Source organism: Oryzias latipes, chromosome 14, assembly GCF_053564925.1.
Source record: "Oryzias latipes strain Hd-rR chromosome 14, Olatipes_Hd-rR_3.1".
Classification (NCBI taxonomy): domain Eukaryota; kingdom Metazoa; phylum Chordata; class Actinopteri; order Beloniformes; family Adrianichthyidae; genus Oryzias; species Oryzias latipes.
This window is the reverse complement of record NC_136250.1, coordinates 16,554,234-16,566,135: the sequence shown is the minus strand read 5'-3', so window position 1 is coordinate 16,566,135 and position 11,902 is coordinate 16,554,234. Positions and strand designations below refer to the sequence as shown.

Here is an 11,902-nt window from a genome sequence, read left to right as displayed (position 1 = left end):
TGTCATGCTAGAAGATGTAATATCTTCAATGCGTTCACTGATAGAAGGAATTTTTTTTTGCCAAAAATCTCTATCCATTCATTTTTTTCAGTTTAATGTTTGTCGAATTGAGTCCTTTGTAGAGTTTACTTTCACATCGCGCTATAGTGACTAATAAATGTGAGCATGCGCAGGTAGTACAATAATCGCAAAATCCATTAGTTTAACGAAGTAACGTTTGTTTGTACGAGCGGACAAAGACGGAGGTGCTTACTACTCAAAGCAAAAACATGTAAGTATTTGCATTATGATAAGCACAAAATCTTGGATATTTGAGTTGTTTTTGTTGCTAAAGCCTTAGTTTTGTGGCTTCCTCATTTTGTGTTGTTACCTTAGCGAACGTGACCCACGTGCGCACGTGACCCGCTAAACGGACTGCTCTGCAGGTGAGGCTGAGTGCACTCAAACACAAAGGCAAGCAAACGCTCCTTAGAAATAGTATGTTTTACCACAGAAAATGTGTTATAAGTTATTGGAAACAAGCCAGTTTGAAATATATTTACATGTATTTCTACTAACTGAAAATGAAATAACATAAATATGTGATAAAACTGGCTCTTATAGCAGAATGGCAGTTCTGACAGAATGTTTAGCTGTTGATTTTTTTTATTTATAGAAATTGAAGACAATCTTTGTGCTTTTGGTTAAGATATAGTTTCAGGTGCTGATCAGATGATAAAGGACATATGAACCACAGCTAATTTAAAATGATAAGTCAGAGATGCTATTAAATGACACTTTTATAAATGGCACAGTTACCATTTTACCATTTGAAAAGATGATCAATTGAATCAGGATTCAGTTTTGTTATTAACTGTAAAAGATAGGAACACACACACACACACACACACACACACACACACACACACACACACACACACACACACACACACACACACACACACACACACACACACACACACACACACACACATATATATATGTGTATATATATATATATATATATATATATATATATATATATATATATATGTGTGTGTGTGTGTGTGTGTGTGTGTGTGTGTGTGTGTGTGTGTGGGTGTGTGTGTGTGTGTGTGTTTTAAAAAATGTGTTTATTTGCACAAGATAAGTGGCCCAAACAATGAATGCACTGTGTGCAGAGCCTCCTAGAGTTTTGGCAATGTAATTACATTCGGAAAACACCCTGCAGTGGCTGAACACATCTTCTAGTTTCAGTACATTCAAAGTTCTTTTCAGACAGAAAATGAAATGATTGTGAATACAATAAAGTTATTGTGAAGGTTGTAAGTAAAAAGCCTAGAGCCCAATTAAAAAAAAAAAAAACTGGGTGAACTTTACTGACAAACTCAGAAAGTGGACTTTTAGCAAATGAATAACACTAATAACTAATATCCTTAGCATGGACCTGTTGTATCCTGCCTCTTTACACAGTTACTGTTTCCAAACATAACTTCTTACTTACTGTAATTTTATTTACTGTTGTCAAAATAAATCCACAGAGAGTAGAACTGAACAAAACTGCTCCCCCCGAGTGCACCCTAAAACCCCCAAACACACTCCAAGTGAAATGTATCACTAGATGGTGCTATTGGCTAACCCGGACTCTGCATCATTCATCCCAACAGGCACACCCAAACCGTGAGTCACCAGTGTTCTTCATAATTCGAATGCATTTCAAATTTTTTTTCTTCAAAAGAACCACATGGTTAGTTTTGTGGTTTTGAATTTTCAAGAAACTGCAATTTTTCTATGCTCAAAAAAGAAACGACATTAACATTAGCTGCTTTAAGAAAGAAAAAGCAAATGTAGCAGTGTGCCCTGAAACAGATTTGTCTTTCTTCTTCCATCTAAAACAAAGTGAAAAGTATAATTTACTTTGGATGCTAAAAAAAACCCTTATTTATTCTAAACAAATTTAATTTTGCCTCATTAAATGATAAACTAAAGTTAGATTTTCCTTAAGAACAAAATATTTTTGACCTTTCTTCTCTCACATTTAAATATAAGAACCAACCTTTAGTTCAATAAGCATTAATAATATTTTCTTGTTTTTAGTAAACTATGAGCCAAGTTGGAAAATACTTTTTTACAATACACTATCCTTATTGTCAAAAGCTTATTTTTGTTAATAAAATCCCAGATGCTTGATTTTCTTTAAGGTTTGAGCTCCTTCTTTTTGTAATAAAAATATCATGTCTGAATTGATTATACAGTCCAAAAATGTTTTAGATAAGCTGACTGATAAGTGTGATGGAAAATGATTTAATAGCTGCATAACAAATGATAACTGGTGTTTCACAGCTGCAGATGATCAGAGTTGTTCAGTTTCAGCTTTTTTTGAGTGATATTCTCCCATTCTTGTAATTCTAATTTCCTTGCATCAGCATTTCTTAAATTACATTGAGAGTCTATAATGCACCCAAATTTCAATGGAAACAATTTTTCTCATAAGTCAGGGTATGAATTGCCTCTTAACAAGTTCTGACAGGCTAAAGAACAGCCATAATATCTATAAGTGAAAGTGTCTGCAGCTGAAGCTGTGTATCAGACTCCTTCACTGGCAGCAACAGAAGCCAGGAATGCTCCGGGAGCTAAAATCTCGGGAATACTCAAAGCCAGTGTGAAAGAAGTCCGAGGGGTTGGCCTCGATTTCTGAAGCCCCGAGACGAGATGTGGCATAACCTCAAACTTCAAGTAGGTATTAATAGAGAAGCTGTGACCTGAATGAGCCACGTAGAAGCCAGTCTGAATCAGGTGACGACAGAGTGATGTGATCATTACTTTAAACAAACTTGATCACGTGGCAGTGTTAGTCTGCTCTCTCTTCTGAGAAAAGGAGCTCGGCCTTTCTTTTTGAGTGCAAAAAATAATATCTGCTGTTATTAAATAACTGGTAAAATTCACTTTTGGTGCTATTTTGGATGAATAAATAAATAAAGAAAAGATGTGGTAAAATAAGATGAAACTGTCTGATATGTATAGTCAGGGTTCCCTCAAATCAGTTCATATTAATGCAACTTTTCTCAAATATGAACACATCTCTGGAGATTAGTCCCCCCCCCCCTCCCATCGGGTTTAAGCGGACCAGTAACAAGGTTGGACACAGCTGTCACGAGTTCGTGAGGCCTCTGCATATTATCAAGGCTTAAGTGCTTTCAGAGTACAAAAAATGCTGCTGTCAGTAAATACCTGTAAAGCAGGCGTGCTGATAAAGTCCAGACTGAAGGAAACTGCTTGTGCTGAATCATTTAGGGTTTTTTTTAGGGGGGGGGGGTATCCAGAAAGGAGAAAAACAACAACAACAACAAAATAAACTGGGAAAGATAAACAAACACTCAGGTGCAAAACATTTGGAGTTTATAGCAAACTTTCTGACAAACCTTTGAACCAAAAAGGGAGTTTTGGTTAGATTTGATTTGGATTTTAGGTTTTGGAACAGCGAGGTAATGCCGTGCATCCTTTCAAACACAGCTAGGGCAAAAAGTATAATGAAAAACACAACCTGTGAGGTAGGTGTCAGGCAGGGAGTGCATGGCATTAATCGGTGTAATGAGCTGCTCAAGTGTGTCATATTCCTGCTTGTCTAAAGACGTATCCGTGTTGTGCTCGAAGCTGGAAAACTTAAACGTGCAGCAGCAGCAACTTCAGAGTTTCTCTCTGTTTCGTCTTTGAGCGGCGAGGGAAGGAGGGAGGGAGGGAGGGAGGTGGAGGGAGGAGGGGGTAGGTGGAGTGAGGTTGAAGTCCCACACAAGGGAAACCACTGGCAAAGGAGCGTTTTTATTCTGTTCTCCTGTGAGCTCTCCATGCCTCTCTCTGTGTTCTTCCCTGGGAGTCTGCATGCACCTGTGTGTTCCCGCACTCCCGCTTCCTCGCTGGTTGCTTGTCGGCTGTTGTCTTGTTAGTCGCTCGTGCAGCAGCCAGCAGGAGAGGGAGGGGGGAAACTCAACTGGACTTGGCAGACTCACAATAACAAAACAAAACAAAAAAAAAGTCGTAGCAAAGGAGCTGTGTTTGGAGAGGTTTTTTTTTTTGTCTCCATGCTCAGATGCAAGAACTCTGAGGAACAAAGATGTCTCGCTGGAGTTGAAGGATTGACAACAAGCATACATGTGTGGGTAAGTTGCTCACAAACAGCTGAAGTCACTCCAGGTTGTCTCGTTTCAGCCAAGATCAATCCAAAAGTTTCTACCTACTTGTGAAATGTGTTTATTATGTGTTAGTACACAGTGCCGTATAGAAACAGTAACAGATTTATTTGAATAGTGACTGTACTCTGTGATTTTGTTTGTTGCCTCAGACTTGACTGCTCGGCTTCTTAAAGGCTAGATCTGGTTCTGTTTTTATTCGTGCTGCAAGTCCAGAAATAAATGAACACACACACACACACTGAGGACAGTGTGATGTCTTCAGTTTGGAGCAGACATGATGCTGGTTCAATTGCTAATTACTTTGCCTATGTACCAAGCATTCACTACCTTGATCAACTTTTTCACTCTAAATATATTCAAAATTTGCTAGGTTTGCACTGTGAGAACTTTTAGCACATTTGAAACAAAAACATGCATTGTTTAAGTTTAAAACTTTTTTTGCAAAAACAGTTTGGTTTTAGAAAAGCTGCTTTTTCTCCCCATAGTGTTTCCTGAAGTGTGCATCGTGGAAATGTATCTAAAGGACATGATGTACAAGTGTTTTGCACTCTGCCGTACATTTACTCTGAGTGTAGTTTGAGGTTAATATTCAGCCTCCTAATCCTAGAAATAATGTGCCATCTTGTGTAGAAGCAGTTTGAACGATAGTCCTAAGTAATCACGACTGTAGCTATAATCTTGTATAAATGTTTACTGTTACAACAGGATTGTTTTTCTGACCAGTGTCACTACGGACACTTTTTAGGCTAACTGTTGGAAAAGATCTAAAAGAATAAATACAATTTGCTGACAGAAGTGAGCTTAAAAAAATATTTTCAGGAAAAAGAATTCATTTTGAAATATGATAAGCTCTGCAACACCTGCCACTTACATAAAGTCTAGGCTGTGTTCTATAACGGTGCGTTGACGAAAATGAAAAGCATAAGAAACAGTAACACATCCCCTCTGATACTGTAGCCTCATGACTCAGACTGTGGAAATTGCTGTGTCACTCTGGTAATTTCATAATGGGACCTGGAGGAAAAGCTCTCAATTGACTTTTGTAGCTAGAAAGGTCCAGTTCTCATCCACTGGCTGTAAATCCTCTTCTCTGAATATAAGAACAGTGTTTGGGATTTGCAAAAGATCATCAAGTTTCAGCAGTGTTTTTTTGTTTGCCATGATTCAGGAGGTACCTCATCTGGATCTCATCATTAAAACCCAAGAACCAAACCATTCTCGTCCATATTAAATCATTCTGATATGCTTTATATATGTATAGATAACAGTACAGTCTTCCATGAGTATAAAACATCCTGCTCATGCATTCACAGTGTGCTTCTATTTACATGCAGCACGGATCACAAAATCCCTACTACTGCAAAACTGTCCGTGAAAAACTCTTGACGGTAATAAGAATGGAATGCTTTCTCACTTTAGTCTTCAGTGTCAGCTTGTGTATACTTTAGCAGAGTAAATGGCCATGAGGATAAGCGCACTGAGAATAGCCGAACCTGTTCTATTGTGGGTTATTCTGCTCGAAAATCTACAAGCTGTCCCAGGATATCCTGCAGGAAAACAGATTAAATTAGCTCTCCTACAGGATTTCTTTCTCAGTGTCTCAGTATTGGTTTCTGCTTCCACGACTGCATTTAGGTCTACATAAATCAGTTTACTCCATACCTGAGGATCTCTGGAGCGGTAAAAGACCAGATGGGACATCTGGGATGATGGGATTATGTCACAATTTGCTGCATATTGTTAACTTTATACAAACATAAGAAGCAAGTAAAGTTATTTATATTTTAAAAAAAGATTGTGGGGGTTGTTGTGAAGAGAAAGATGTGTTTCGGGCTCCGCATGCTTCACATTCTTCGCTGCTGACCTCTGTGGAAAATAACAACAGCCGGGCCTGAAGGCCACAGTGCTGTAGCTGGTGGCTGAGGCTGACCCGTTACTGGTACCTGCTTTACTGTTAGCAAACTTGGGGCTGCTCTGTACTGTAATTTTATTACATAAGAGGAGATGACTTGTTAGAACAAAGCTGATATTGAGTTCTGTATCTGAATGTCTCTAAAGTTCTCACATACTATAATGTTCTCACATACTATAAAGTTGAGACAACTATTGTAATATTGGGCTATTTGAATGAAATTGAATTGAATAAATGGTTAATTATTAGGGAGTTCCTTGTCTGCTCATGGTCATGTTTCAGTGGTGGTGGGAAAATTCTTTGCTTAATTAAAAAAAAAAGTTCAATGTTAACCTCAGGCAAAAAGACAACTTAAGTTACTAAAGTAAAGTAAATTGTAGAAACTACTTTCTCTTTAAGGTAAAAAGTAAAAAATCAACACAGGCATTAAAACAGCGATTCACAAGCTACCGGTAGTAAAAAAAAAAAATGAAAGTAAATTGAGGAGGTGTCTGAAGAAGGGAAACCTTTGTTTTTTGGCTCATTGCAAATCAGGGTGATGTGGAAAAAAACCCAAACAGGCTCTTTTTGATGAAGCAACCACAAGATGAAGTTTAGCCAAAGTACGTGTCCCCCCCGTATACATTTGGAGATTTGTGGCTTTGTTTGCATTTCCATAATAACATTTCACGAGCTGCCGGAGCGCTGTCAGATGTGTTGCTTTAGTGTTCACCACAGTAAGACTAACAGCTACATGGGGAGTAGAGTTAATATGACAGGCAATGGTTACTGTTGTGAACATTTAAACTTTGATGAGCCTTTATGTTTGTCAAGGTAGCATTTGCTGTCAGTGTGGTTTCTCAGTGACCTTTCATCAAATTTTCTTTCTTTTTCTGCTCGTCTCCTTAAAAAATGTAATTTGTGCTTTTGTGAAGGACAGAAAAATGCAAGTATTACAGTTACCAAGTCTCTAAAATGAAAAGCAACACAAATAAGAAACTAATATGATTGCAAAACATTTTAAATGCAGGGGTGTCCAAAAACCATGAATCACTGGGGGCTTAGCCCAGCCCCAAATACTTAAGGTTTAAGAAAAATTATAGATTTAAAACATTGACTTTGGCAACATGAAATTGTGTAAAACAGTACTCATTTGAAAAGTATCTATAAACTGATATTTTTTCAAATCTAAAAGTTGGGTAAAAATCTTTTTGTTGACTCGATTTTCAGTTGAAAACTTGGAATTAATTCTTCAAGTTTTTGATTTTTAATCATCGTTAAGTTTAAGTTCTTTTTTTTTTTGTCAACACAACAAGGGTTTGTTAGTTTTTCCAGGTAAAATTTCATAATTTACTTGGTAAAACGTTCACCAATTGTTCAGTTTAAGTTGCAAGTTATTTGAAATCGGTTTGTTTACAACCAGTTTGACTTTTTAACTGAAAATTTGACATAATAGTGTTTGGAATTAGGACAGTTATACCCAGCTCTAAAAACAAACATGAATAACATTTTTATAGTACATTAGCCTATGAGGGAATTTTCAAGGGATTAGTTTTATATCTTAGTCTATCAGAGGGAAAAAAAGTCTTTTGTATGAAAGCAAAATTCAGAAACATTTTTTATGATTCTTAGTTTTCTCTGAATGCTACGGAGACAGATTTTTACAAAAATATTCCTGGAATTGAGAGGGTCATCTCTGTGTCTTATTTGACCTCGTATTCTGTCACCCAGCAGATCAAATGACTTCCCATCTGTCTGTAGCGCCTTTATCACATCTGCTTCTCCTGCTTTCTGCTTCTCTCCTCTCTCAAGTGCTTTAGTGTATTACTGAGCGTGCTTTTGACGGCTGCACATAGAAAAGTTTAACAAGAAAAAACTTTCACAGAACCGTCTAAGGGGGACCATCTGCCTGCATTGGTTGCAGACCATCACATAAAAACTGTAACATCTGTTATAAGACAAAAAGACAAGTTAACCTCTACAGGGATATATGGGTTCATGAACAATCACAAAGGGCAATGTGAGAAACTGGTAGGAATGACGTTTACTTCATTCTCAAAGGACTCCCAGCAGTCCAGGCATATAGCATAGTTAAGTTTAAATGTAAAATGGTTCAGTCACCCAGAGCAACACTATATATAAGCCTTATTATCTAGCTATTATAATAGAAGCCATTTTTGACTTTGTTTCCTTTTCTAATTTTGAAACTAGAAAAAACATATGACTCTGCAGTCTAAGAGCAAATCATTCTGTATTTCAAGGATATATAAGGTATTTAAACAGATTTGAACAACATTTGAATTCTCTTGTGTAAGCAAAATCTTTAAACAAGCAGAAATAAAATAGAAAATTCAATTTCTGTTTTTAAAGGAAGATTTGAATCAGCTTAGTAATAAAAAAGGTATTTGTTAAATCTCACGGTTCCAAATGTCGGTGCTAGTTTCTCTTCATCACCGAAGAAAGATGTTAATATACACTATTAAACCTAGTATTAGCATTATTACTTGGATTAAAAAGAGTATTTTCAAATTCCCAATGTATTTATGAGTTTAAAAACATATCCTTAACTAAAATGACTCCCAAGGTCACCACAGTAGTGCACCAAAAAAGGTGTACTGACTAAAGTAAGGCCATCTAGGATAATTATATTTGTTACAAAGAGAATGTCTAAGTGAGTCCAGGTCCCCACCATCAGTCTTATCTCATTTTAGTAGAAAAAAAACAATACATTTTCCTTTCTTTGTAACTTTGAGACATAGATAAAGTCTCGTTAACAGATTGAAATCTTCCTGTCTAATATATTAATATGAGTATTATTATCAGCATGAAAGTAAAAGTGCATACACAGTATCGTCTATTAAATGCAAAGAGCACAGTAAAAAGAGCTGGACCAAACTGAGTGCCATGCTGTACTCTGTGACAAACTGGTGGTTTGAAAAGACCTATCCTTTTTTATTCACAAGTGGGAATCTAATCAAATTTTATATATAAACCATTTAAATTGTTTTCTGTATTGGCAAAAGCATATATCAGTAATTTGTATCTATGGTAATACAGGTTTTTTAGTGTCTTGTACAGAGACTGCCAACGTTCATCACCTTTTACACCATCAAGGGGCTTTTTTTTTCAATCTTGAACAATTTGGGGGGGGGACAAGAACAAAACCTCAGGTCCAGATTGCTCTAATTTACACATAAACCCAGTAGGAACACTTTTCTGAGCAATCCAAAAAACATTGACCACAAGCTACATAACTAAATCCCTAGAGTATTTGTTGATATGCCTTATTCCACAATCTACTGTCTGATGCGATCTGCCCTCTACGTACCCCATTAATTTATATATTGTGGCTTTGTTCTGAGTTAGTTCTGTAAAGAACTACAAAGTCGCACATTGATGATGCCACAGCAGCGACGTACACACACCATTAACAGGGACAGACATGCATTGAGAGCAATGTAAGAAACATTTACAGCTGAGTTCAAATAATATGTCCATGCAAGTAAACGGCTGGACCTATGTTTTGTATTCGAGAACACAACATTAGTTGTAGATTGAAAATCTAACCAACGTGATTTAAAAGAAATATGCACCAATTTGTCTGTAATTAATTGAATGGGAGGGTTACAGTTGTACTTTCTAATCTCAGCCTTGGTTTGTCAAAGTTTTGGGTAGTTAGAAAAATGGGTCGACCTGTCAAGAAATGACGGAGGCATCATCCAAAAAGGGATGGTGCCTTTATTGGATGAATGGAGACCAATTTAAACCTTCAAGCTTTTCTAATTGTCGGTTTTGTAATTATTGCCTTTATTATGTCTTTGTCTACTCATGTAGACAGAAATTTAGACACCAAGATACAAGGAACTGGTAACAAAAGAAAACCAGAAAGGTTTCATGAAACAGCAAAAACCTCTACAAGTTTCCTGCACTTTGTATCTTATAGAGTTCTATGGCAGTGTTTTACTATTAGCTGATTATCTCATTAGTTTTTTGTACTTGTCTTCATTTATTTGCAGATCTTTGCTGTGTCACTTCACTACTACGGTAGAAGACTAGCTGTTTTTATGTCCTGTGCCTCAGAAACTCCCTCCCACACCTGCTGCACAAACAAGCTACTACATTGTACTCACAGTTATCAGCAGACCATTGAGATAGAGGGAAAAGTAGACCTGGTATAGCTCAAATTTGACATAATATGTAAACACTTCAAAAACGCGTACTTCCTTAATGCTTTGTGTTTTCAGTCATAGCTCAGTTTGTAATGTGCAGTTTAAGTTTAAAATCGATGAGACTGCGCTGTATTTTTGCATCGTGGTTACTCATAGAAAGATGACGTGATAAAATGGTTATACTTTACACTCCGCTGTCAAGACCTGGACAGGGCAGACTGGTTTCGACTTGCCTCTTCTGTCCTCCTGGCAGAAGAAATTCTCGTAAATGAAAAAGTCCAATAAACTAAAGACCTTTTGGGCCTGCAGAACTACACGCCTGCCATTGGCCGTAAAATACGACCTGTCTGCCCGCCTTTCCTCTCTTCTGACTACCATCTTGACACCTTTAGAGATATTTTTATTTGTCTTATTTGTATTAAGTCGTTGTCTTTTAACGATGAGCTCATTTTTTGGATTATCTTTGCTTATGTTTTCAAGCTTTAAAACAACCCATTTAAGAACATCTCATCTTCTTGAAATCTTTTCCAAGTAGCCATATTTATCTTTTAATGATGTTCTATTAATAAATACATTTCAAAAAAATTAATTTTCTCAAAATCCTTAAGACAAAAACGTTCATAGATGTAGTTCTCTGAAAGTGGATGCATCTTAATGGAGTATAGCACGGAGCTTGTGGCCAAACCAATTGTAGCTTCTATGTCACTGCCACAAGCTTTTTCCAACAATATGTTAGCCTCTTCTCTTGACTTGCAACAATTTGAATAAAGAAATACTCAGAAATGCGATTAATTTTCTTTATATATGTCCTCCATCATGAAAAAAACACCCAAAATGTGAATTTCATTGCAGTGGATGGTTGAATAAGCTGTTGTTAAATATTTAACAAAAATTATATGCATACTATAATTTACTAACAAAATTCTTTGACAAGTTTTTTCTCTGTGAAGTTCTGCTGTGTTACATTTGTTAAGTTTGCTACAAATTGTTAAAGTTAAAATTCTTCAACATAGTCTCGTTAAATAAAAGTCAGTTTAAAGGCAGTGTAGTTAACTGTAATTCAATTATTTTTACAGACTCCTTTGTCGTGCTGTACTCTGCTTTAGGCTGAGTCTTTACTTACTTATTGCTCCAGACTAGTAGAGTGGAGTTTGAACTGTTTCAATTGAATTTACTGTATCTTTAAAGACATCCTGATAATATCCCAATAAATACATAAAAATCAGAGAGTATAGAAAAATAGAATTTTAATTTAAGCTTACATTTTAGTTTGGAGACTTTAAATCATCCATCAGAATATTAGTTTTGGTTTTATAAAAACTATCTTCACAGATTTTTGTTTGCTGTGCGTTGATCCTTTTCAGGTTGCGGGGGCCCATCTCTACAGTCCCAGTAACCTGTTGGCTGCTTCTAAGAAATCTGGCTATTGACCAGAGAACAGTTCTAAAATAAACAACATACCGTGAGGGGATTAAGGGTGTTGGAGAGAGTCTAAAATTACAGCTCTCAGAACATATCCAGATGTTGCCTCTCTACTCCTCAGGTAACACACGTGACCAAGCTGCTGCGCACTGGACAGCATTTTGTTGAACAAATAGATTAAAAGGGATGACGAATTTGCAGTAGGCAGCTGGTTCAATGTCTCTTGGTGTTTTTGTTTAGAAAATTTGGGA

General features: G+C 36.6%; 1 protein-coding gene across 1 annotated transcript in view; it reads left to right on the top strand.

Moving 5' to 3' along the window:
- The first annotated feature begins 15 nt into the window (after positions 1 to 15).
- snx19a (sorting nexin 19a) overlaps positions 16 to 11,902 on the top strand; it is a 103,507-nt gene continuing 91,620 nt past the window's right edge. The window contains exons 1-3 of the mRNA XM_078930500.1: positions 16 to 271; positions 376 to 425; positions 4,067 to 4,136. The gene's annotated coding sequence lies outside the window, so the exon portion shown is untranslated. The remainder of the gene's footprint in view (positions 272 to 375; positions 426 to 4,066; positions 4,137 to 11,902) is intronic.